General features: G+C 46.3%; 1 protein-coding gene and 1 non-coding gene across 2 annotated transcripts in view; one reads left to right on the plus strand and one right to left on the minus strand.

The window, feature by feature from the left end:
• Positions 1 to 26601, minus strand: part of PRMT7 (protein arginine methyltransferase 7) — a 645306-nt gene that overhangs the window by 59928 nt on the left and 558777 nt on the right. The window lies entirely within an intron of this gene.
• LOC144801106 (small nucleolar RNA SNORA69) lies at positions 10843 to 10976 on the plus strand. Its single transcript, XR_013604982.1, has one exon. It is a non-coding gene; the product is annotated as a small nucleolar RNA SNORA69 (small nucleolar RNA).

A 26601-nucleotide genomic window follows, 5' to 3' on the forward strand; every position in this document is an offset into this window, starting at 1 on the left:
GAGAGGATACCGCCTTCCGCCAATCTTCATCATCAAACTCCAGACCATCAGCATTCCAGTGTGATTTTATAAGTTCCAGTGGGTCATCCATAATATTTATGAGTTTCCTGTATACTAAGGAGGTAGTCTTTTCAAGGATGTGACCATCCAATACTCGGTCTTAAAGGGGGGAGGCGTCGGGAAGCATCGTATCTTTGGGAACATGTGCGAGCAACGCATGGCTAATCTGAAGGTAACGGTAGTGTTCACGGTTGTGAAGGTGGTATTGTTGCTGAAGAGAATGAAATGTGTGGACCGTGCCCCCTCCCCAGAAATCCTTAATCTGCGTGATCCCAATGAGGTCCCATTTGTCGAAGCCTTTAGACTTCCATAGACTTCCGGCAGCCCTATCCCTCCGTCGTATCAGGGAAGAGTGAGTTTAGTAAACGCAATATGGGGCTTACCGTCCCACAGAAGCTGCCTCTGTAGGGTCTCTATTTCTTTAAAGTAGGAGGCCAGAACCGGGTCCATCGCGTTTTGAAGTGCGTACAGAAACCGAGGAAGGGCTAACATTTTAAAAAGTACTTCTCTACCTAGCAGTGAGAGCGGAAGTGTCTTCCAGCCTGCCACATCGCCTTTAAATCGAGTCAGAGGGGGCCCCAGGTTGTTAGTAAAGCGCAGTTTCGGATCAAGCGTAACATAAATGCCGAGGTACTTAAACCCTACCGGTTCAATCGGTATTGGGTAGGCACACGGGATTACCGGCGGAGCCCCTCTGAGGACGAGAAGACTTTCATAGACTACCCAGTTTCTCCGAGTTCCACAACGGGGTGGGGAGCGTAAATCTTCCCTCCCACTTCAGATGCTTGGAGGCCGCATGCCACACCTGAACAGCGTGTGCTGTGGGTCCCGCCAGGGGGAACCGACCAGGCTTGGCATATAGCACTCTCGTAAAATCTCCCCCTGGCACTTGCCAGCGGTCCATGGCGTACCCCGGATCTCAGGGAGGACCGTAGATAGCGTGATTCACCCCGGCCATCTGCGAGGCCCAATAATATTTCTGTAGGTCCGGCAGCCCTATCCCTCCGTCGGATCAGGGAAGAGTGAGTTTAGTAAACGCAATATGGGGTTTACCGTCCCACAGAAGCTGCCTCTGTAGGGTCTCTATTTCTTTAAAGTAGAAGGCCAGAACCGGGTCCATCGCGTTTTGAAGTGCGTACAGAAACCGAGGAAGGGCTAACATTTTAAAAAGTACTGCTCTACCTAGCAGTGAGAGCGAAAGTGTCTTCCAGCGTGCCACATCTCCTTTAAATCGAGTCAGAGGGGGCCCCAGGTTGTTAGTAAAGCGCAGTTTCGGTTCAAGCGTAGCATAAATGCCGAGGTACTTAAACCCTACCGGTTCAATCCGTATTGGGCAGGCACACGGGATTACCGGCGGAGCCCCTCTGAGGACGAGAAGAACCGAATTTGACCAATTAATGGCAAAGCCCGAGTATCTCCCAAAGATAGCGACCACATCTTGGAAACATATTAGTGATCCCCTCGGATTCGTAAGAAAAAGCAAGATATCATCTGCATATAGCGAGATCTTATCTTCCCACTCCGGAGTCCAGCGCAAGCCACAAATCGACTGGTCCCATCGAACCCAAGCTGCGAGCGGCTCTAGGGCCAAGAAGGAGAGGAGCTAAAGAAGTTTTAAAATTGTTGCTGGAGGGCCAGAGGTTTGGACCAACACAGCTCTTAATGGCCTAGTTGTTGTCTGTAGGTGCCACAGCCTGAGATCAAAAGAGCTGGGAGGTAAGTTGTGCAGCAGGCAGGTCTTGGCACTGCTAAACTACCAAGCCCCGGGCATATCTCAGAAAAGGGCAAAACTGTTGGAGGGATTGCCAAACTGGTGCTGAAAAGCCCAAAGAGCGTGACACTCAAGGGCTAGGTCCACTTTCTTTTTTGCTGAACAAGAGTCAAATCAAATCAAATGTCGAAGGGCATGTACATTACGGATTCCTGGATATCCCTAGAGAAGCCTGTAGATCTCATCCATGTGTGGCGCCGAAGCAACATCCTTGTCTCAACAGCCCTACATAGACAAGCAGTGGCCGGATCTGATGTCAAATTTGAAATCTGAGGGAGATTGCATGAATTCATTACTAGCCGAGTATGATCTGGTTTCTACTTCAGCCTCTGATTTTGATACTTCCTGTGAAGGGTATATCCCTGGTTTCTCAGGACGAGATGCTAACAGTGTCATTGACTATTTTTTTCATTTCCCTCACCTGAATGATCTTTCAGTCAAATCTGAGGTCACCTTGAACATATTGAGTGATTATACCTCCCTATCACTCATTTTTCATTGGGATTCTAGCTGAAAGCGCCCAATTTATAACAGTAGCCTCTCCTCCTAAGGGTAGCACCTGAAATAGAGCACCGAGTTTCTTATAGCTTTCTTAGAGACTTACTTAGGAAATATCATTATGAGATTGACTTGTGTTTAAATGCTAACACTTTTGACACTGTTATTGTGAGCTCTTTTAATGTTATTTGCTGTCATATGCACTCCATGTTAACAAGCAAGAGTAACAACAAAACACTAATCCCTGTAAAGGGTTTGACTCCAATTAAACTAGAGTACATCGAGTTCTACTGCAGGCAGTCAAGGAAGTCCCTAGGGACTGTAAATGGGTTTCAATATGCCGTGCTAACTATAAGTGAACTATAGAGGAGCAGAAGAAATCACTGAGAGAACAAGCATGGGAACAGCTGTTGGATGCTAGCCATCTTAGTAATAGTGCCAAAGTTTGGGAAACTGTTTATCGCTTACTATTCAGGACAGCTTTTGAACCTGCTTTACATTCTATCATACCATCTAGTGTATGGGTCGAACACTTCGAATCTATGTATGATATGCAAATACCTACAAATACTCTTGGCTTCAACAATAACGCGTTCGCCCCTAACCACTAGATGAGGTTCATAATGCGATCAACGTGCTCCCGCAAATAAGGCTCCTGGTCCTGATGGGGTTCTGCTTGACTTTGCTTGACTTATATAAGTCAAACATATACATTTGGGTGCCTCTATTAACTTTATATTTATATTCAGCTGTTAAATTGTATATCCCTATAGCCTGGTTCACTTCTGTGATTGTACCTGTCTTCAAGAAAGGCAACTGTCTGGGCCTAAGTGCTATAGGCCCATTTCATTGATTAGCTCTACAGCCAAGATTGCAGGCCATATCTAATTGAACAGAGGCGCCAAAGTCAAAATCATTTATTTCAGTTAATTAAAACCATAATATTTTACACAGCTCAATAAATACAGAAATAACTCTCAGATTCATGAAGTGTAGGCAGCTTCTTTTTGGCATTAAATTGCATTTTGATAACTTTCAGTTAAAATGCCATAGCTAAAAAATATAAAAAGTGCATATTGGAATATTCATTACATTCTGCTCCAATGTAACAGCTTTATCGATTTGTTTGATATCCATTCATTTTTCCACCTTTTTTCTATTTTAAAGTGCATGTGTGTTTGTGCAAAATCAATTTAAGACAAAAAATAAAATCTTATTGTTTCGAAACACAATACGGCCCCTCCTATTTCACCTGATTCAAATTTCACTACTGATATGATCATACATAGTCTTTTAAAGTGCATTTGTGATAGTATTATAACCAGGGTACTACATCTACCAGTGCGGGCCTTCACATTTAAGTATTAATAGATTACATAATCTTCACCAATCCCTTTGCTGTCAGTAACTGATCCGCTTTAAGAGTTATTGAACAGAGTAGTGGACTGGGACACTGATCAGACTGTATTATCTGACATCCAATACAATTTCCGCCAGGGCCTAGGTACTACCGACCAGGGTCTCAATCTGAATTTGATTATAGCTAAATATACTATAGCTAAAAAAGGGGATTTACATCTTGCATTTATGGCTCTTAGTACAGCATTCCACAGGGTCAACAGGGAGAAAACTTTGGATTATCAGGTCCGAGATGGGGGTTTATCGCCAGTTAGTTTTTCTTTGCGTGACCTACATTTTAATCAGTCAGTGTCAGTGAGATTTAGTGCTGGGGTGAATGCACGGAGCACTTTCAGCTTAATCAGGGTGTTCGCCAAGGTTGTTTTCCTGGCCCTGTTTTAGTTCACATTATATATTAATAGCTTAAAAAGTCTCTGATTGAAGTTAGTAGGGATATGTCTAAAATTACTTCTCATTTGACTCCTATATTGCTTTACGCAGACAATGACTTTCTTATTTAAGGAACCGCCTTAGGTCTAGACACTTTGCTTAACCGATTTGTTACATTTGTGGATAGCCTTGATTTAGGTACCAATGTGACCAAGTCCCACGTTATGGTGAATGGTCCAAGGTCCACAAAGTCTAGATCGTACTGTGTTAAAGGCAATGCCCTTTGCTCCCTGTTTTCCGTTTAAACTGATTTTTACATATAAATACAGACGGAAAACTATTTTTCCTTTGTATTTATGACTTAGAAACGGGAAAATACTGACAAACAGTGTGTCGCAGCCTCACTCCTGCCGTTACCTCGCCACGCTCCTCTTACTAATCTACACCACTTAGGCCCCTTTAAGAGAACTGCTAAGGTAGAAGCACAAAGCAGCAGGCGGTAGTAGGTGTTGCATGTTAAAGATGTGGGAGACGCTATAAGAAATGCAAGTACTTGACCTTTAAAGCAGAACTGTGTCCATTCTAGTAATGCCTTATAGCCGAGCACAAGGTGTTAATGGGTGCATTAAGAGGCCCGGCTCACTGATAGAAATTTAGGCTGGGCCTGCTGGGGTCGGCGCTAATAAGCAACCCTGTGAATACAATCAGTGGTGGCAAGGCAGAGAGGCCTGTTAGCAGGTAGTGGTGTGCTCGACAGCAGGTGGCAGGCTTTGAGGAATAAAAAAATTAACATACTGCCAGTGTACAAACTTTATGGAGACCCCGTTTCAAGACAACACGAAATTCTCTTTTTTTGTGTGTTTTTTTTACTGTTTACACATGCAATGCCAGCTGCTTCTGTGCAATTAGCCATCTCCATCGATAGGTTTGGATCGCTGTCTCTTTCCTTTCTTAATGTTGCCCTTGCAAAAGTAATTTCCCATGCTTTCATGCATTCTTCATTCCTTTTCTAATCTTACTCATTAACGCTGCGCTTACTCTCTGCATCACAAAGGGTTACAACAGGTTGCAGTTAACTTTCAGGAGAGATGTTGCGCCACAATGCGTGTTTGCCATCAGAATAACAACTATTTCAAACATTGCCAAAAGAGAGGATGCATCCAACATCACTCCCTCTTAGAACGCGCTGTTTAACGATACCAGCTTAATCTGCCTCGGATGTCAGTACAATAAATGCACACTTTTTGTTTCAAATAGCATGTTCTGTCTTCCAGTGTGTTCAATTTTGTTTGGTAACCTTCTAAGTGCGTGTAGTCGTTACAATCTCTCCATAGCCCCTGTCGCATAAATGTGAACAAATACTAGCTGTAGCATCGTCATGTGCTTGTGACAAAAATACATGTGGATAAATACAGAAAAAATGACCAAAAAATAAATATGGATAAATACAGACGGAAATGGTAAAAAAATAAATACCATAAAACCGGAAGTCCTAAAATGTATAACCAGGGTACATCTGCCAGTGCGGGTGTCACATTTAAGTATTAATAGATTCCATAATCTTCACCAGTCCCTTTGCTGTCAGTAACTGATCCGCTTTAAGAGTTATTGAACAGATTAGAGGACTGGGACACTGATCAGACTGTATTATCTGACATCCAATACAATTTCCGCCAAGGCCTAGGTACTACCAAACAGGGCCTCAATCTGAATTTGATTATAGCTAAATATACTATCGCTAAAAAAGGGGATTTACATCTTGCATTTATGGCTCTTAGTACAGCATTCCACAGGGTCAACAGGGAAAAACTTTGGATTATCATGTCCGAGATCAGGGTTGATAGCCAGTTAGTTTTTCTTTGTGTGATCTACATTTTAATCTGTCAGTGTCAGTGAGGTTTAGTGTTCTATTGTTATGATCTATTTAATTTATACAGCGTGCAGCTACTCGAACGTGTCCCGGTGCTAACTGAAGGAAAGGGCCAGAATGAGCGCAAAACAGCGACTAGAAAAGCAATGTTTTCAATTTTTTTAAAGAGCAATGGGTCCTGGATACACCGAAGAGCCAAGGGCAACATGTTCCAAGCCATACTGGCTTTTCGCACAAACGAGTTACCACCCAGTCTTTGGCGGTTGAACCTAGGGGTCTGTAGCAGCTGCTGGGCGGACTAGCGCAGCTGTCTACCTGGAGTGTAAAAAACAAACCTCCTCTGCAAATAGATGGGACCAAGCCCATGGAGGGTCCTATGAGCGATAGTCAGCATCTTAAATTTCAAAAGCGAATCAACTGGAAGCCAGTGCAAGGAACGCAAATGAAGGCGCACACTGTGCCTTGATCTCAATTGAAAGAGCAGTCTACCCGCCGAATTTTGAACAACCTGGAGTTTCTTAATAAGGAAGCCCGGGCAGCCGACCAATAGGGCATTGGCATAGTCCAGACGGGACAAGCTGAGAGCCCGGACCCCAGTTTCTCTGGCACTGGCTGACACAAAAGGAAGAAACTTCCTCAAGATTTTCAAGGTGGCAAAGCATGTGCCCGCCAGGTTCCTTATTTGTGTAGAGAAATTCAGGTTGTCATCGAACTAGACGCCCAGATTTGTTGCAGCACTTTTTTCTGCCAAAGGACGGGGAAAGCCTGGCGGCCAAAGCCTTTCTTTAAAATCCAAAGTGAATGAGCCATAGAAGAGCACTTCCGATTTCCCCTCGTTACATTTCAGCTGGGCATTGGCCAGCCACTGGAAAACCGAAGACAAACAATGTTGGGCCGCCGCTACCGAATCATTCTCCTTGCTCCATAAGAACAAGAGCTGGGTGTCGTCAGCGTATGCCATCACTTTAGCCCCTAATGACTCTGCAAGATAAACCAGTGGAGTCATATAGATGTTAAAAAGTAAGGGGCTCAGTGATGACCCCTGCGGTACCCCGGTGGTTTCCTGCATCGGCTCAGAGGCACAGGGAGGGAGCCAGACCCGCTGTGTCCGGCCTTCCAGGAAGGACCTATTCCACCGCAGGGCTGAGCCAGAGCTGCCTATCTCTGTCAGATGATCAAGGAGCAGAGAGTGGGGCACAGTATTGAATGCACGGAGCACTTTCAGCTTAATCAGGGTGTTTGCCAAGGTTGTTTTCCTGGCCCTGTTTTAGTTTACATTATATATTAATAGCCTTAAAAAGTCTATGATTAAAGTTAGTAGGGATATGTCTAAAATTAATTCTCATTTGACCCCTATATTGCTTTACGCAGACAATGAATTTCTTATTTAAGGAACCGCCCTAGGTCTAGACACTTTGCTTAACCGATTTGTTACATTTGTGGATAGCCTTGATTTACGTACCAATTTGACCAAGTCCCACGTTATGGTGATTGGTCCAAGGTCCACTAAGTCTAGATCGTACTGTGTCAAAGGCAATGCCCTTTGCTCCCTGTTTTCCGTTTAAACAGATTTTTACATATAAATACAGACGGAAAACTATTTTTCCTTTGTATTTATGACTTCGAAACGGGAAAATACTGACAAACAGTGCGTCGCAGTCTCACTCCTGCCAAGGGTTACCTCGCCACGCTCCTCTTACTAATCTACACCACTTAGGCCCCTTTAAGAGAACTGCTAAGGTAGAAGCACAAAGCAGCAGGTGGTAGTAGGTGTTGCATGTTAAAGGGGTGGGGGACGCTATAAGAAATGCAAGTACTTGACCTTTAAAGCAGAACTGTGTCCATTCTAGTAATGCCTTATAGCCGAGCACAAGGTGTTAATGGGTGAATTAACCGATTCGTTAAATTTGTGGATAGCCTTGATTTAGGTACCAATTTGATCAAGTCCCACGTTATGGTGATTGGTCCAAGGTCCACAAGTCTAGATCGTACTGTGTCAAAGGAAATCCCCTTTGTCGTGTCCCTGTAGTCCCTTATATGGGAGTTATTTTGCTTCCTCTATATCTTGGCCTCCTTTGATAATGGCCAGAGGACATATGTTTTCTAGGAGCATAGTTTTTGTGTTTGGTTTAGCTTCTAGGCTGGGTCATAGGTCTATCAAGGCCATGATTGATATCTACCGAGCCAATTGTATTGCTATAAAGCTGTTTATGGCAGTGATATCTGTGGGTACATAAATGTGTCTTCACTTCATTCTCTCCCCCAGAGTACCTGCACCATAATTAGAATTAGAGATTGATTATCTAAAGGATCAACTGATGGTACAGCCCTTACTCATCGGGATTTCGGCGTGAGTACACCTTCCTAAGCACTTAAAGACTGTCTGGCTCTTGATCGAGCGACCAGAATCCAGTGGATTAGCAATATTAAGGTCTGTTTTCCTAAGCTTGGCGGTCCAGACATTTTTTTTTTATCACCCAGCGTGTGTAACAGTAGGGAAGGTGTTGGAATAGTAAATTATACTATTCTTTAGTTTAGCGCGCCCCCTACAGCAAGTCATAGAAACGACTTGCGATGTAATGATTTTCGCTGTAACGACCGTGTTGTAATCACATTTGTTGTAGCATATGCGACGTAAACGCTGTTTTCCCTCCCACAACAGAGATAGGACTCTAATAATCTAATAAACCTGTACAATTGTAACTTTCTACTAGGTGGATATTGGTTGATTCAGTCAATCAAGGGTTTGTAAAGCGTAACTGCTCACAAGAGAGGGTCTCAAGGTGCTGGGTGGGGGGGAGGGGGAAAGGCGGCGGCTCCGTTGTGTGCTGGGATCATCTGAAGAGACAGATCTTGAGGTTCTTCCTGAACTGGAGCAGTGTAGGACTATGCCAGAGGGGGGGAAGTTGTTTCAGGTCTAGGTAGGAGAAGTACTTTCACTCATTCTCGTCTTGAAGATGCGTGGGATGATGGCCAGGGAGAGGTCGGATGATCTCTTGGAGGCATGGAAGGAGAGGCAGTTGTTTAGGTATGCTGGTCCGATGTTGTGGAGGGCATTGTATGAGTGTGTGAAGAGCTTGAAGGTTATTCTTCTTTCGATGGTGAGCCAATGGAGATTGCGGAGGTGTTGGGTGATGTGGTTGTGCCGGTGAATGTCTAGCATTAGCCTTGCTGCATGCGTTCTGGTCGGTCTGGAGCTTGAGGTGGAGATTTTTGTTGATTTCAGCATAGAGTGCGTTGCCGTAGACTAGTCTGCTAGTGATGAGGGCATGCGTGATCGTTTTTAGGTCTCGCCTAGCGTGACTGTGCACATGCGCAGTTCGCTCGGTGAGATTTATTGTTAATGAGGAGTTTCAGTAGAGGGCTTGAAGCCCCGCCCCTCATTTCCATTGGCTGGCATCACTGTTTATGCTAAACGGTGGACTGCCATTGGACATGAGGGTTTTTGGTTCACGCCCTTTGGCCTCAGATCCGGACTCGGTGGCCTGCTTTCCCGCAGTTGCAAAGTAGTTTCTTATCTTTATGGGGCCATGTGTTTCTAAAAACACATGGCCCCATAAAGACAAGAAATCCCCATGCTCCGGCTGCAGTGCGGTCCTCTTTCACTTTCGGGACCGCGCTTGTTACTTGTGCAATGGCGATAGCTTTTTCTTCTTTCTGATCTGCCATTGTGGTGACCGGGTAGAAGATCTTCACCATGGTAAGTGAATCCGGCTTCCTCCGCTTGCATCCTGGAGGAAGGGACGTCGCAGCCTGGTGGGAAGACCCGTGGGAGACTGCCATAGACTTTGTGTTCTTTATTTTAAGGCCCAGGGCGGGAAAGTCTCGGGTTTGTGGTTGTTCGGAGTCCCCGCAGGGTGCAGTTGCTGCAGACTCCAGCGCAGGTTCGGGTCCCAGTTTAAGGTGACTCCCGTTGTGTAACTGCCGCGGCTCGTACTCTGGTCGGTGCCACTGTTCCTCCTCAGCTGGTGAAGTTGCGGTCCAAGCTTCCCGGGTGGTTTATGAAATGTTTTTGTTGTTGCAGACGGGGTTACTCGTGGGAGCGGTGCTGACTGATTTTTGTATTTCGTGAGTATTGTGCTAGTTACTTGTGCAATGGCGATAGCTTGTTCCTCTTACCGATCGGCCATTGTGGTGACAGGGTGGAAGATCTTCAGCATGGTAGGGGAATCTGGCTTCATCCGCTTGCACACTGGAGGGAGGGATATCGCAGCCTGGTGGGAAGACCCGTGGGAGACTGCCGTGGACTTTGTGTTCTTTATTTTAAAGCCCAGGGCGGGCAGGTCTTGGTTTGTGGTTGTTAGGAGTCCCCGCAGGGCTTAGTTGCTGCAGACTCTAGCGCAGGTTCGGGTTCCAGTTTAAGGCGACTCCCGTTGTGTAACTGCCGCGGCTCGTACTCTGGTCGGTGCCACTGTTCACCCTCAGCGGGTTTAGTCGCGGTCGCAGTCCAAGCTTCCCTTGTTCGTTTATGAAATGTTTTCGTGGATGCAGACGGGGTTACTCGTGGGAGCGGTGCTGATTGATTTTTGTATTTCATGAGAATCGTAAAACATCTCTATGTTCTTATTCTCTAACGATTTGATTTGTTATCCTGTTATAAAATATCACTACGATTTTGTTAATGAATGAACTGACCTACTAATTGGCACTGTTTTAAATGAACTGTTAAAATAACTTAGTTAACATTAGCTTTTCTGTTACCACCATCTGTGACTATTTCAGCCCAATCGTTGATGAGACTATCGAAAAATTAGAAGACCTGGCTTCAAGTTTTTAGGAATCATTAGCTTTAATGTTACAGAAGACCTTTAAATGCATCTGTTTGCACTGTTATTATCGTATGTATTTTAGCACAAAAGCAAGTTGCAATTACAGCGCTGCATCTTGTGATAGCGTTGCCATTAAGCCTGCTGAGAGTAAAGCTGTTAAAACAGTTCTCTGATTTCATTCATACATAGAAGAAACCGTTAGTTTTTAACATCTACAGAAATTCTTGACGCCGTCTTAACTTGCCCTTTCCTCAGGCGAGTGAAGAGAATCAGTACTAAGCTGGGATCCAGCTTCATCCTCTGAGTCAAAGGAGAACGGTGCCTCTAGGACACGGGGATTGACCTATATCTCATGAGCTGTGGATGCATCAACAGTAGGATATAAGGGGAGGAGCCTAGCTCGAGGACGTAATGGCCGCCTTTTAGCTCGGCTCCGTCGGCCCTCCGGCTAACCTCGACTATCCTGCAATATATCCTGCACTGCGACGCTACTTCAATACAGAATTTGAAATTTAAAGACCCACTCTTACTCACCGTCTGGTCCGGAGGTTCCTGTGTGCTGTGGGTCCGCAGCTGTGCCCTCGGTGAGACTGGGGCCTCCGGGCACTCGAGACCGGGACCTCGCCTGCGGGACTCGACCGGCGGAGAAGAGATTGCCGGCCCCGGCCGCGAGAGTGAACCACTGGTGGGAACCGTTGTGCGTGTGCCCCGGAGATCCTGAACCGGCCCCGATGACTGGGTCGTGCGGCTGGAGGGGGACGAGATGTGTTGGGGGCTGACCGTGTGAAGGGGTCCCTTCGCCTTTGTCCTGTCCGGCGGCCCTGAACCCCGCGCCTGGCTCTCGCCTGTGGGGCCTGCCACTGTTCGGAGGGGACCCCCCCCCCCCCCCCCCCATCGGGCGCTCGCCCATCCTGTGCCGGTGAGGCCGTTGTTGGGAGCCTCCGGAGGTCTGTAAAGTCCTACATTTGGGAACTGTTTGGGGGCCCACGGTGGAGTGTGGGGCGGCGAAACTCACAAGATGGCTACCGACAACGCGGGGGGTGCTCCGCTCTGCACCGACGCTCCTTACCGGCCGGATTGTGCGGAGGCCTGGGTGTGTACTCGAGCGCCCACGCCCGGAGATGTCCTGGACGCCTTGATGTCATTGTACGCTGTCTTGGCCCCCGGTGCCTCTACCGACCCCGTGCGGCTCGCCGCCATTTTGGGCCGCCGCTCTTTCATGCACCCCTGTCGTCCTGATGCCGCCATTGCTTCGCCCCCTTCGGCTGCGCCAGGAGTTGCTGTTGTTGTTCTTCGGCCGCTTGATGGGCCGGTGACTTTTGACCCTCTGCTTCCTCGCCGCCTGGATTTCGAGGACTTCCACACGACGCGGAGATCTGCTCCTTCCCGAGTACCTGGGACTTGTGGTGGGCCGCTGTTTGCTCCCGCTTCGTTGGATTCGAACTTTTGTTCTGGAGGGGTACCTTTGTATTGTCGAATTGCGCACCTGGACTCCGGCTCGCCTTTGCTTGCCCTGTCGTTACTGCTACAATTGACTTGCTTTATTGATTTTTTGTATTCCCTCCATACGAAGGCTCTCCCTGATTTATATCACTGCCGTGACTCTGGACAACATTACGATTATTTTGTGCTGGGTGGTCCGCTCCACATTATCCTTTATTGGGTTGGTTTCGTGGTTAGGAAGGGTTGGGGGTGAGTTGCACGACATGATAGTTTGCTGGTTTACCTGCCCGTTGCACTGATGTTTGTAATCCCGACACGGTGAAATGTTACGATCTCTTCCTCCTCCCCCTCCCTGTGGTTTTTGCTGTATGTGAAGGTGTAGTATTGATTTGATAGTCTTGTGAACGAACTCATTTAACCTTTGCAAATCCGATGCTCCATCTCCCAGTCGTACTTTCTGCTGTAAGGCTGCCAAGGGTGTGTTATTTGATCTGGAATCCCGATTGAGATGGGAGATATGGAAAAGTGAGGATTCCCTGTGCTCCCTGTGCTGAACGCGGTCAACTCTGTGTCTCTCCTGTGTTCCTGCCTGCTGTGTGCCGCCCCTCCTCGCCGGACCCGCTTCGCGGGTCCCGCTTCGCGGTTTCACAGCAGCAGCAGGTTTGTGACAAACGGGCTCCATCTGACCGGCAGGGCTGCGAGGGTAGAGCGGAGGACTCCACGGACCAGGAGTCCCCGCGCGCCCGTCTCCAGCTGGGCTCCTCTCCCTGCCGGCCCCGCCCCCAACACCGGGTGATTTAATCTGCAGCTGAGACTTTCGTCGTTGGATTCCCTGTGCTCCCTGTGCTGAACGCGGTCAACTCTGTGTCTCTCCTGTGTTCCTGCCTGCTGTGTGCCGCCCCTCCTCGCCGGACCCGCTTCGCGGGTCCCGCTTCGCGGTTTCACAGCAGCAGCAGGTTTGTGACAAACGGGCTCCATCTGACCGGCAGGGCTGCGAGGGTAGAGCAGAGGACTCCACGGACCAGGAGTCCCCGCGCGCCCGTCTCCAGCTGGGCTCCTCTCCCTGCCGGCCCCGCCCCCAACACCGGGTGATTTAATCTGCAGCTGAGACTTTCGTCGTTGGATTCCCTGTGCTCCCTGTGCTGAACGCGGTCAACTCTGTGTCTCTCCTGTGTTCCTGCCTGCTGTGTGCCGCCCCTCCTCGCCGGACCCGCTTCGCGGGTCCCGCTTCGCGGTTTCACAGCAGCAGCAGGTTTGTGACAAACGGGCTCCATCTGACCGGCAGGGCTGCGAGGGTAGAGCGGAGGACTCCACGGACCAGGAGTCCCCGCGCGCCCGTCTCCAGCTGGGCTCCTCTCCCTGCCGGCCCCGCCCCCTTGGTGTTCCCTACCCATCCCTTCAAAGAAGGAAAACCCTCCCGCGGCGCGGGAGCGCGCCGGGAGAAGCCCGGGACAAGGGCGGGACCGTCTGTGGCCGTCCGTGGTCGGACGTGGTTGGGTTGGGCCAGGAGTCCTGGTTCGTTTTACATCCTGTAAAACCCCACCCCACCTAGTCATACTCAGAGGTCTACTCATTAGTCTTAATACCATCTTTCTAAACATGCCATTAAGATCTGGTAAACAGCGCCTAGTGCACATACAAACCTCCAAGGGTGTTGTCTCAGGTCCCCTTGATGCATTCATCTCTAGAGCAACAGGAATTTTAGAAAAAGAAATAGAACAGGCAGAACATAGACTGTCCCTGGACTTAGTTACTGGGAAGCGCTCCTCTATAGGTGCCCTGGCCCATGCTAAAAGCCCCATAACGAACGCAGCATTCAACTGCATTTCAACCTCAGAATCAGAAGTCATAGTTCACGCTGATGGGGATGGTGCTACAACACCCACGGCCAATGTAAATATGGAATTGAATTCTGATACCAACCTGTCTAGCTCAGAAGTTGATAGTAATAATTTTGAGGATGACGAGAGTAGCACGGGTGGCTCCCCTCTATCAAAGGCCCCCATTTTACCCAGCATGCCAGCTCCGCAACAAGTCATTATCAATCACACCTCTCGGAAAAGAAAACATGCCTCAAGTCCACAGGGTGACAAGGAACAAAAACAACTTAAAATAGATCATGTCAATAGTACTAGCCACTCCCCCTTACAGATCAACCCCGAACCACCAGTAGTATATTGCCCCTCACTAGTTCATTCTGGGTCCTCAAATCCTTGTCCAACGTGCCTTAGCAGTGACGAGGTTTTGTTAGCTAAAATGGAAACAATGTTTCAAACCTTATTGCTCCCGGTCCTTGAAATAACAAGGATATTGTCCGCTAAAATCGATGTCTTGGAAGCGGCAGCTAACATCAATATGGACCTTCTGCACAAACTTACATCTTCCAGTTCCAGGACAGGGGGTTCTAATTCCGGAGGGAGTGCTAACCAAAAAGGTGGGATAGTCACAACATTACCCGTAGGGTCATCAACCAGCCACAACACCAAGAAGTCAAATCCGGGGGCAAAACCGGCAGCACCCACATCGATTACTGCCAGTAGAGCAAATAGCCAAGAAACATCGAAAGCCAAATACCCACTGGCCCCCAACAACGCGCCAGTAAAACAACACATAGCGAATGGCCCGTCACAACAAATCAATAACATCACAGTGCCAACTCCATTATTGGGTAAAGAGAAGAAAACCCCCCACCCAGAAAGGCATCTTAGGACTGTTAATAGCAACACACAACACCCTCCGAGAGGTAACTTACCCCCAGAAGCGGCACAATACACCATCGTTCTAACTGGGGTAGCCCCCTTAAGAGAGGGCACTAAAGAGTCACAAGGGGACCTACGGAACAAGGTCACTTTTTGGCTAAATAAACATCGTCCTCTCCCCCCATCATCCCCCACTGAAATCCTTTATGTAAGGAAAGTTGACTGGGTAGGAAAGGGTGAAAAAGATCTGGAAGGGGATTGTATTCTGATTTCCTTTAGAGACCCATGGGTGGTGGAAAAAATTCAGAGGAAAGCTAGATTCGCCCGTGTAGGTGACGTCCAGACCCTGCATCTTGGCTATTTTTACCCCCACATACATCATAACTATCCAATGGGCCCCAATCACTGGAAATTTCGTGGGGGGAGGCCTCGAGAGCATTTAATCCCCTACCCCCCTTATTACCCCCCACTCTTTAATCATTTTGAGGCACTGTCAGATTTGGAATGGGTTGACTGACTATGTGCATCGTCCCTGTCTCCAACTCTAGTAACAAGGATCGGGGAAGGAGTGCCCATTCCATCTAGCCCCACCTTGGACCCCACAAGGGTGCAACAGTCTTCGCCCCATAACAGAACTAGAATTCAGGGGGAACTATCGGGGGAAGAGGTCCCCGTCTCTAATGAAGAAGAAATTAGGCCAGCAAGGGCAATCCTATCGAGTTCCCTTTCCCCCCGACAGTTAGTAACATTTCTGAGGACTCGGACATGTTATCTTCATACATGGTGTCATGGAATGTTGCTGGAGTCAAGACACGTCTGGTTTCTGAGGACTGGTCGGAGTTTATAGGTAATTATCAGGTCGTGCTCCTGCAAGAAACTTGGGCCACTGCCCCGTTTTTTATGGTTGGTTATGTAAATTTTTTTAAACCTGCAATAAAAGGTACTAAAGGACGGGCGTCAGGGGGGTTGTCCATATGGGTCAAACAGGCCTGGTGTTATTCTGTTTCTGAAATTTTCGTGGACAACCCTGATATATTGGCCATAAGGTTGAGTAAAGCAGGGGGGCAGGACATGCTTATTATCAACATGTATTCTAGAGGCCTCCCGGGTGGACGATGTCCCAAGCTGATAGGTGCCTTAGACACTTTACTATCAGGTTGGAACAAAGGGTCATTCATAATGTTAGCAGGTGACATTAATTGTACCATTGAGCCACTGTACTTGCCAGAGGATAACTGGGGGTTTGCAGAAGACGTGACCTGGAAAATTCCGGATCTTTCAAACAAAAATCTAGTCAAAGTAACGGAGGCTGCCCTGAATTGGTCTGCTTTCTGCCTTTCTTGGGGACTAAGGGCTGTAAACGGCCGCACCAAATCGGACTTTGGCGCCAATTTCACCTTCGATAATGGTGTTAGAAAGAGTCGTATTGACTATATTTTCTTAGAAATGGAACATTGGTGCCTAATCGTCGATATGGAAATTGTCACGCGCCCTGAAAGCGACCACAACCCACTGTCCCTAAAAATTAAAATGCATGATCAGACAAGTTCAGCTGAATCTGTTCCAAGGGGCCAGGGGGTTGTAACCGTATCAAATGACCGGAGGAGACTGAAATGGTCAACCATATCAAACGATGTAGTGTTACAGGCTAATATAGAAAAGGTGGTGATGAATGCTTTAGACAATTTGAGGCACGTTGATGCTGAAAGGGGTAATACCTACTTAGATAAGACTATGGGCATACACGACAAATGTTTCTCTGAGCTTAACAACTTCCTCTCCAAACCATGTAAGCCAAACACCGGGAATCCAACTGCCTTAAGAGCTAAATGGTATAATAGAGAGTGCAGAGAGGCCCACTGCCATCTAATAGAGAAAGTCAAATCTAGAGACCTGAGTGAAGTAAAGGTGGCCAGGCAAAGGTACAAAATAGTGCAATGGGAAGCAAAGAGGGAATGGGAGGATGATTTCTGGGCGGTCCTCTTGGACGCCAGTAAATCAAACAATCAGACCAAATTCTGGGACATTGTTAGATGTGGAAAGGATGGTGACTTCCGTACACCATCTAACCATGTATCCCCGGAAGATTGGATAAATCATTATTCCACCCAATTTTGCCAAGAGGTGGTTGACCCAGCGATCTCATTGAACCTGCAACAAACAATATCTACTGGCAACACGATTATGACCTTTACCGAAAGGGAAACGGAGATTGCACTAGGTTTAACGAAGCGGGGGAAGGCTCCAGGTCTGGATGAAATCCCAGCAGACCTTTTTAAAGCAAATACAGGCCTTTGGGTACCCTATTTAACACGCATAGCAAACGCCATAGCAAGAGGTGCCCGCATCCCAAAGTCATGGAAGGGGGCGGAGATTCTCCCAATATACAAAAAGGGAGACAGATCAAACCCAGGGAACTACCGCCCGATTAGTTTAATTGATTGCTTTCAGAAAGTTTTTGCTCGCATACTCCTGGCGAGGGTACACGGGTGGATGGAATTAGAAGGAATACTGTCCCCATTACAGGCGGGATTCAGATATGGCACAAGTACCATTCACCAGGTTTTACGGCTATGCATGATTTTTTGGAAGGTCGTCTTACTTGGAGGGGGCACCATCTTTGCTGCTTTCATAGACTTGAAATCAGCTTTTGATTTGGTGCCGAGGGGAAAACTATGGCAAGTATTAAGGGACTTAGGTATGCCGGGGGATATGGTTGAAATGATCATTAGACTACACGAAGACAATTTTGCAAGGGTAAGATGGGGGGCCAAAGGGCAAACTACAGACTCATTTCCGGTCTCTCGAGGAGTTCGCCAGGGGTGTGTTCTTGCCCCTACCCTCTTCCTACTCTATATAGATCAGGTAGTCAAATTCTTCAGGGTGATTAACACCGATGCACCATCCCTGGCGGGAACGAAATTCCCAATGTTGATTTTCGCCGATGATACCCTCCTCTTGTCTAAGACCAGGGGAGGGTTACAGCAGGCTCTAAATCATTTTGAGGAATTCTGCAATAAAAATGGTCTCCAAATCAATGTGGGGAAAACCAAGTTTATGGTTTTTTCCAGGAAAAAACCATTACGTAGTAGCGTTCAACTAAACGGGGTCAACCTGGAACAAGTCGACAAAATGACGTACTTGGGGGTCACCCTGGATTCTCGATTGTCCTGGAAACCACAAATAGAGACCCAACAATTAAAACTCGCCCAAATGACTGGATGTCTTTTGCGCGAGCAAAAGAAAACTATCACGAAAAGGGTCGCCCCTGCCCTACAAATTTACGATGTTAAAATTAACACAGCTACACTCTACGGGGCAGAGCTCTGGGGTTTCATGGACCTTACAAGTTTATATAGAATACAGTGTAGATTCCTTCGTAATTTGGTGGGGTTGCCCTAATCAACCCCACTGATCCCACTCTGTCACGACATGGGTTGTCCACCAATAACTGATATGGCTAGATACAGAGTAGTGTCTCTGTGGAGGCGCCTATGGACATCCGAGGATTTGGTACCTTTCGCTAAGGAGCTAGCCGAGGTGAAGGCCATGGGGGGTTCGGAACGCATCCCATGGCTTCGCTCAGTGAAAACTAGCCTGTGCGATATGGGTCTTAGCCATCTATGGGTTTCTCCAGGCAATAACAATTTTCCCTCAAAAAAGGAATTTAAGTGTTTATTTTGGGCCTCAATCCGCCTGTCCTTGGCTCAAGCTTCTAGTTCGGTGAGTCTAACGGGTCGTTTTCTAAGCTTTAAACTGGACCCTGCCCGTGAAACATACTGGGACCTCATTACTAGACCATTGGACAAAAAATTATATCATCAATTTCGGGTGGGATCACTACCCTTGAATTCTTTTACCTCTTCCTGGGACAAATCCTTTTCTAATTCTTGTATACATTGTCCAGGTTGTAAGGAAACTGAGGGTCATTTTCTGTTTGCTTGTCCCCAATATAGTGTACCCCGATCCAAATGGCTAAATCCCATCTTTAAACGCCTGTCCTGTAGGAAAGCCTCGGAAGCCATACGGGCCTTAAAAACAAATACCTCCAATCTAACTGTGATATGTTTTGCCAAGTTTTTAGGGTGGGCGTGGGCAATAAGAGCTAGAAGGACTCCAACTGTCCCCCGACCATAATATATTATGTGCAAATCTTCTTTTAAATGTATTAGCTGTTCCTTCTTTTCTGATGAATATTACTTAATGTCTGGTTTTTCGAATACACAGTTTAATAATGTTTTAACTGGGGATATTTCGCCCTATTTTTACACTTTCATAATATACAGATATATTCTGTTTTTAACGACTTTGTAAAATTGTGGAGATTTCCTTGAACTGTTTTTGAATGTTGTGTCAAATTTGTCTTTTATGATTTTATTATCGAAATAAAGACATTAAAACCTGAAACCTGATACTTATTCATTCGTTGGTCGGGGAGGGTCGTAGCCGAATGTGTTTGCTCATATCCTCTGGCTCCTCCCTCACATTTTATTTTTGTTTCGTATTTCCTCTCCTCCTCTTTTTGTCTTCTTCCTCTACTTTCTTATTTCACTATATTTCGGGTTTCGGATTAGGGCGACAGGCACGCTGTTTGGAGGGTAGGCCGTAGCCTTCTGCAGGGGTGCGGGGTGGGACGGGTGGGCGGGGTCTTTCAGATGTTTTCTTTTGGTTCTATGGCCCTTTTCTATCCCTTTATAGCGGTGCCGCTTCTGTCCTCGCTTCTCAGGCATGAGTGGGTTGGGGTCTGTTACTATGCCACTTTTATCGATTTCGATGCTTCGTCGCGACTGCCATACCCTTCTTTTCGCCAGCTTCCACTCTCTTCTGTACTATTAGCCGCGGGTTGCCTGGCCCGGGGTGGCGCCCATCTTGCACGATTGTGTTTCTCCTTTATATTTCTTTTACTTTGTTCTTCTCCTCTCCTTTCCCCCCTTTTCTGTCCCTTTTTGGTTTCCTCCCCTTTGTCTCCCCCCTATTTTTTCCCCCCTTCCCTTCCCCTTTCTCCTTTCCCCCCCCCCCCTTCCCCCTCCCCTCCCCCTTTTTCCCAGGCTCGTATTGAGAGAAGTGGGTTCAGTTCATACAGTTTATCCGCTCCCTTTGCCTCTGTTAGCGTGTTATTGGGTGGGGGACATGAGATCTTGGTAGCACTTGTATGCTTCTCCACTATATTTTGCGTTTGTTTTGTGCTACGGTCGACTCGTGCCCTTATATCCTCCTCCCCCCCCACCCCCCCCCCCACCCCTCCTCTCGTTTTGGCATGGGTGTATTCCTGTTTCTGTGTTTTCCCGTATTTATGAGTCAGCCATGAGCCTTGTCCCCTTATTATAAAATAGACCTCATTGATCCTGATATTGGGCCGTTATTGCCGCTTATCGCATTTCTAGCATTGTTCAATTATGTTTGCTTGCCTGCCAACTGGCCTTGTGTCGCTTATTTTGATTCTTGATCGTCTTTGACTTGTGGCCGGCCGGATTGGTTGTAGGCCCACACATGTTTATCCTAATGATGCAAATAAAGGTCTTCAAAAAAAAAAAAAAAAAAAAAAAACAGTAGGATATAACATGTAAGTGATTACAGGTTTAGGATTAATGCTATTGCTGGAAGCCTCGTGTACAGCTGCTCTAGTAACACCCTTGTTTTGTGCCACAGAGTCAATCTCTTGGTTATTGGCTTCCATTGTATTGGTTAAAAATGGGCAATAGTGCAAGATAAAGGACACTCCTTACGGGTGGGAATTGTGTATTTCCTCTCAACCAAGATGCAATAAGTTAACACTGATCACTACCAAGTGGTGGACTACAAGACCCAGAGGGGTGGCCTGGCGTCTTTTGGGCTCTGACATGCACAGTAGATAGGTTGCGCTTGGCCCCCTCTGTGCCTGGACACAGCCCTGGCGTATCCTTGAGGAAAAAAAGCACGCTATATTCCGTGGGGCTTTCACCGGTATCCACCTCCCACCAAAAAGTGTCTCTGGGCTCTAGAGGTCTTCCCTCTTCCCATACCCTAAGGCAGCTTTAATTCAATTTCACAAAAGTTCTAAAGTCTGTTTTTGATTTTGATGATAAACCCATTAGCACTAACTCTGACTCTGCTCTACCCCAAGGGGCACAAAGCCTGCACTGAGAGATGTCTTTATGCTGGACCCAATCTCTTCTAGTGTAACCCCCAATCCAATTCCCAACCCAGATACGCCACCCCCTGCCGCACTCACCACAACTTGTTGACTTCCTGTTTGTTTTTTATCTTGATGTTTTGTTGGAATGAAAGTTGAATTATGGCTGGAATTTTTTTTACCTGTTTTTTTTCTTTTTTCGTGTAACCTGTGCAATGTGCTGGTCACTTTCAACACTACTTTTGTATGAGACTTACTGCTAGCATTTTGTGGGTGGCTATCTTCTTGCTTGATTGTGCTAGTGTGGAAACCAGATACCTGCACAGTGACCTGTTTAACTCCCTGTGGTTAGGTAATATTCAACAGCAGAAAATGTGAATCAGTTTAAACATAGTAGCGAGGTGCGCTTTCACATGTGCTCATTTTGAAATCTCCCATGGCGACACCCCAGGTTAAGTGTGTTGTTACTCGGTAGGCTTCAATTAGTCATAGCACTGTTTTCTAAAATAGTTTTGTCCTGCCTGCTGTTGCAGGCAAGACACGCTCTCTCCTAACACTAAAAAAAATTAGAGCACGCAATTGCAATTCAATAGGTCTCGCATTTGCAAAAGTTTGAGCTATTGGCATTGTTAATGGCAATGCCTTTTATCTGTTTTAAAAACCATGCATAAATAAAAGGCATTGTCATTCACAAAGCCGATAGCTCAAACTCTCGTAAATGCGAGACCTATTGCATTGCAAATGCTTGTTCTAGATTTGGCGGGGATCCATTTGAAGGTTTTTGGAATATGCGGGGGTGTTGAGGCAGTCCGAGGATACGGCGTTGATCTGGCGGTTCATAGTGAGAGAGTAAAGTCCAGTATGATGCGGAGATTTTTTTGCATGGTCAGTCGTGGGGGGGGGGGCGGGTCCGAGGGCAGGGACCACCAGGTGCCGCGCCCATGCTGAGGGGGTGGAGCCAAGGATGAGGACTTCTGTTTTCTCAGGATAGTATATGTGGCTGTTAATCTGGGCAGGTTCATGGTGATAGAAGAGTAGAGGCAAACTACTAAGAGCTGAAAGGCTGAGGCCAGAAATCTAGTGAAAAGAAAGATCCTGAAGAGCTTTCAAGGAAGAGGAAAGAGAGTTCAACATAGTGCAGGGAGAGACCGGGTGGATTCACAGCAGGAGATAAGCAGCAGTCTCTCAAAAGATGAGGTGATTGAGAGCCAAAACGATTAGGGCAGAAACGGGGCAAAAGCAAGGTTTCCTAGGTTCACCGAAAAGACCCTGAATAGCTTTTCCACCATCAATCATTCGCATTGTACTGCATTTCTGCACTTGCAAGTACAATTGGTCAAAATAAAATTCCAGCGGCCCTGACTCATTCTGTGAAACATGATCAGGTGATTTTACTTGCCGACTGCTTTTGTACACCTCAGTTGTTCTTGAGGAGCAATAGGCAAACATTATTAACTAATACTTTTTCCAATAAATAAAGGATTTTAAAAAAACACGCACGTTCCACTTTTAGAAAACCAAGTAACATGATGCTAACGGTACAGATGGGGTGACCAGACCGAGGTAGCAATTGATTCTTGGATTACATCGGCGCAGATGACACGTTTAGCTTTAGAAAGCAATCCCGGATCATCCAGATTGGATTCGTCGTGAGCAGGGATCGCAACGGTCACCGGCCAATAAATACCAATAAATAGGGCAGCAGTTCGTGGTTGCGCATTTGCCGAGAGTCTCTCTCGGTTTAGAGTTTTCCTTTCAGGGCGTGGTTCCGACGTGGTCGTTCGTGCTTGTCGCCGTTTACCAGACGGAAACACCGAGAAGGGGGGGGGGGGGGGGGGGTCAGGTACACAAGCAGAAAAAGACAAAGCAACAGGCAAAACAGACTTCGCTTCACATTTAAAGGTCAGGCGGCGTCCAACTTCGAAACAAAGGGGGGAGATGGCGAAAGGCGGCCGACAGTGGTTTCCAACACCCACAAAACGTGCCTTTTCATTTTTTTTATTATCTATAACTACTTATTAACCAGCAAAATTAAACAGGCACCGCTATAATTATGTCAGTTAATGAAAAGACCAGCCACCCTTATTTTAATTAGGAAACTCCTGCGATAGAGGTGAGATTCTTCGAAAATTGAATTTGTATATCTATGTTAGTTAGTGAAAAATAAAGAATTACCTAGAAATTCAGTTTCACTAATAAGATTGAAGCAATTTCAACCAGTGTGAAGAGGAGCTTTGACTGCAGAAGATAGCCTTCGACTGACTATGGGTAACTAAAGTAGGCGTTCAGAAGGCAATGAGAAGTTAAACATAAGGTGACGCGTGGTGAGAGCCTGGAGGACGCCTTGTTCTCCAGTGGTGGAACGTTTCGGTATACATTTTTTTTCGCACACAAAACGTGGTGCTGATAGGTCCACTTGGCCGCTAGGAATTCGATTACAAACATAACACTAAGTACATGATATACATGGACCATAAATAGGTTGGTCAAATTTTGAGAAGAAAAAAAAAGGGGCAGGTCAGACATAAAAGTAGGACTAAAGCCTTTTGTCGAACTTTTATATCTGGCCTGTCTCGCTTTTGTGGCTACTTGTATATGGCAAGATCGCCACCTTGCGCAGGCAGTGACCCTCCTCCTGTGCTGCCGGGCAGAAACTAATACATTCCTTCAATTATTTAAGACTTTAGAGGTGCATGTTTCGCAGGGTTGACCTGACCTTTGTCCCAAAAAACTGGGACATAAAGCGTCGGGGCAGACCCCTGAAAACCGGGACTGTGCGGGGGAATCTGGGACGCCTGGTCGCCGGAGCCATAAAGCACAAAACAACTAGGTGGAAGCCCAGAACTAACACTGCGTAGAACGTAATCTTTTTAAGTGCGGCCAACTGAGCTTATCCGGATCAATGAGTCGTACTCCGGTCAGTTTTGCTCTCCATAATCGGACAGTCCATGCCAAACAGATGTCGAGAACAATCTGGGTGCACTATATTTAGCGCAAATTCAACACTTTTATGCCTATTCGGTACGTTTTTTTTTATTTTGGTCCACTGCACAGCTGGATATAAGAAAAAAACACTCCAGAGGGCCCCTTTTAACACACATCACCGTCAGTGATTTCTCGTCACAATTCGAGGAAATAAACTAGTTGTATTCAATCAGTAACAACGTAAATATAGGAGCTAGAGCTACATACAACATCAAAAAACTAACAGTGGCGACGAGCCAGATTGGCACTGAAGTTGGTTGCTGATGGGTTGCACCACCAGTACAAGCAACAGCCTGGCCCTTATAGGACTGAATATGGAAGATGCCAGCCACAACCCAGAAGGGGGGGGGGGGGGGGTCAAATCCAGCTGGTCGCTACCCTTGACAAAACAGAGGAGAACGGTCCCAAACATACATGCTTAATTCCGAACTTCTGTATCATACAGCAAACTCCGAGAGGGAAATAGAGTCTTCAGGGCACAAAGGCATGATTTGGCGATATCCAGAGCTACAAATACAGGGCAAAAAGCCAGTGTAACAACGTCAAATGCTGAACGAGAGGAAGTATGGTGAGGGGTTTTCAATCAATCAATCATCAGGTGTTAGTTAACCATCCGACTCCCAAAAGCAGATTATAGGGCAGTAGCCCCACTCCTCTACCGGCATGGTACACTAGAGGTTCACTCTCTGTTCAGAAGAGTGCAGTACTCTACTGGGGACTTGAAGGTGGGTTCGGAGATGTCAAGGCAACAAAATTAAAAAGGTGGACAAAAAAATCTACAGAATAGCACATGTAAAAACTGTGCACTTGGAAGTCATTTTGGGGCCTCAATCGTTTCACTGTACAACTTCTGGCTGGAGTTTTTCTGGCCCTACATTATTGAACTAATGAAAACTCATAAAACCTTCCTTATTATCACAGAAAACATTTTAGTTTCTGAACGTGCACATACCGCAAAACAGTAAGTTCACAGCCCTAGATACAATAGAAAATATACTGTTGGTGACTGAACAGAACACATCTTTTAAAACCTCAACTGGCTGAAATACCAATAAGGAACTTATTGACTGTAGCGTAAAAAATCAAAACTCACCTGGGAAAAAACAAAGGTGCAGTGGAAACAACACATTTCAACAAAAGTTGGCATTTCACCAAACAACCGCATTCCATCTGATCTTGCTAGTACAAAGACGAAGCAAGAAAAAGCATGCAGCCGGTAGGGTTTATGACCATTTTTTGTGGGCAAGGATGGAGAGGGTAACTCAAGTGTATGTTAATAACTTAGAACTTGATGACAAGTACAAACTCAAGTATATTACATGACAGATGCTTGAAAAAGCCTCCCACACATGATGAGCAACATTAATAGTGTATTCAACTGTATCGCTATTGCTGCTATTATTATATGGTGCTTGTTTAGCGGACAATCTACCATTATAATGACACTACAGAACTTTTCGAAACTCGGGGGCAGAATCTTTCACAACGGTTCGGATATTTCCATCACAGGCTACTGACTGATCCGATTTGTGGAGATGTGTGGTCAGGATCTGTTCGTTTAGAACACAAAAGGGGGCTTTAATGTAGTACAACAACTGATAATGGTCCAGTTTTGGAACCATATATCATATTGCTCTCGCTTTCACGTCAGAACACTTAACCCAGGTCAGCGTCGAAAGAGGCAAAGGCCTGCTTGTTTACATAATTCTCTAACATAATGCTCTGTTGTTTCATATAAGGTATTAATGTCACAGGGGGTTTGCTCACGTATCGTTCTCGCCTTGCTCACGATGAAGCACGAGATGACAAGCCTGCAGGTTGCTCAGCAAAGAAGCACTAGTAAAGCCAATAGGTATCGCTATTTCATGAGTAAAAGATTTTTTATTGATTGGCTAGTGCGTGTGTGTTTAGTTGGCCAGGGTAATGAATGGAAGCCCAAACAGCTGAGTCAATTACGGAGTCTGATGATGTAAGAGGAGTGTGTGCATGGATGGATGGATGGATGGATGGATGGATCAAGGGGTGAGTGGGTGGATGGGCGCATGTAGACAGGCTGCATCAGGTCTCGGACAGCGAAGGTACTAACGTTAAAAGAGTAGCCAGTGCTACCATTATACCAGGGTGGGTACCACTGGGTCACGAATGCCTGTAATATATAACAAATTACCCCCAGTATGCCATGGCAACAAACATTACACCAGGGGAAGGCACTACTGTGTCTAGAATAAGTCAAGAATTACCACTATTATACCATTGCAAGCATTACACACTGTTAATTTGTGGAACAATCTCTGCTTGCTGATGAGTATATGTTATATGTTGTATGTTGTAAAAACAATAAAAACTATTTTGAAGAAAAAAAAAAGAAGTAGGTCTTCCTTTGGTTTCAGAACAGGGTGGGAAAGCAATCTGTACTTACTTTTGGGGGATGTGATTGAATGCGTAGGATTTGCTACGAGGAATAGAGTTGTATTGAGGTGATGGTGTGATTTTGCGTGTAATCCCGATCTTAGAAATCTCCACTTTTTTTGAAGAACACACATGTAATAAACCAGTGGGCTGGGTAACAATCACTTCCAAGTGCGCTATCTAGATACCTGCAGTGC

The sequence above is a fragment of the Lissotriton helveticus genome, chromosome 12 (genome assembly GCF_964261635.1).
Source record: "Lissotriton helveticus chromosome 12, aLisHel1.1, whole genome shotgun sequence".
NCBI lineage: Eukaryota > Metazoa > Chordata > Amphibia > Caudata > Salamandridae > Lissotriton > Lissotriton helveticus.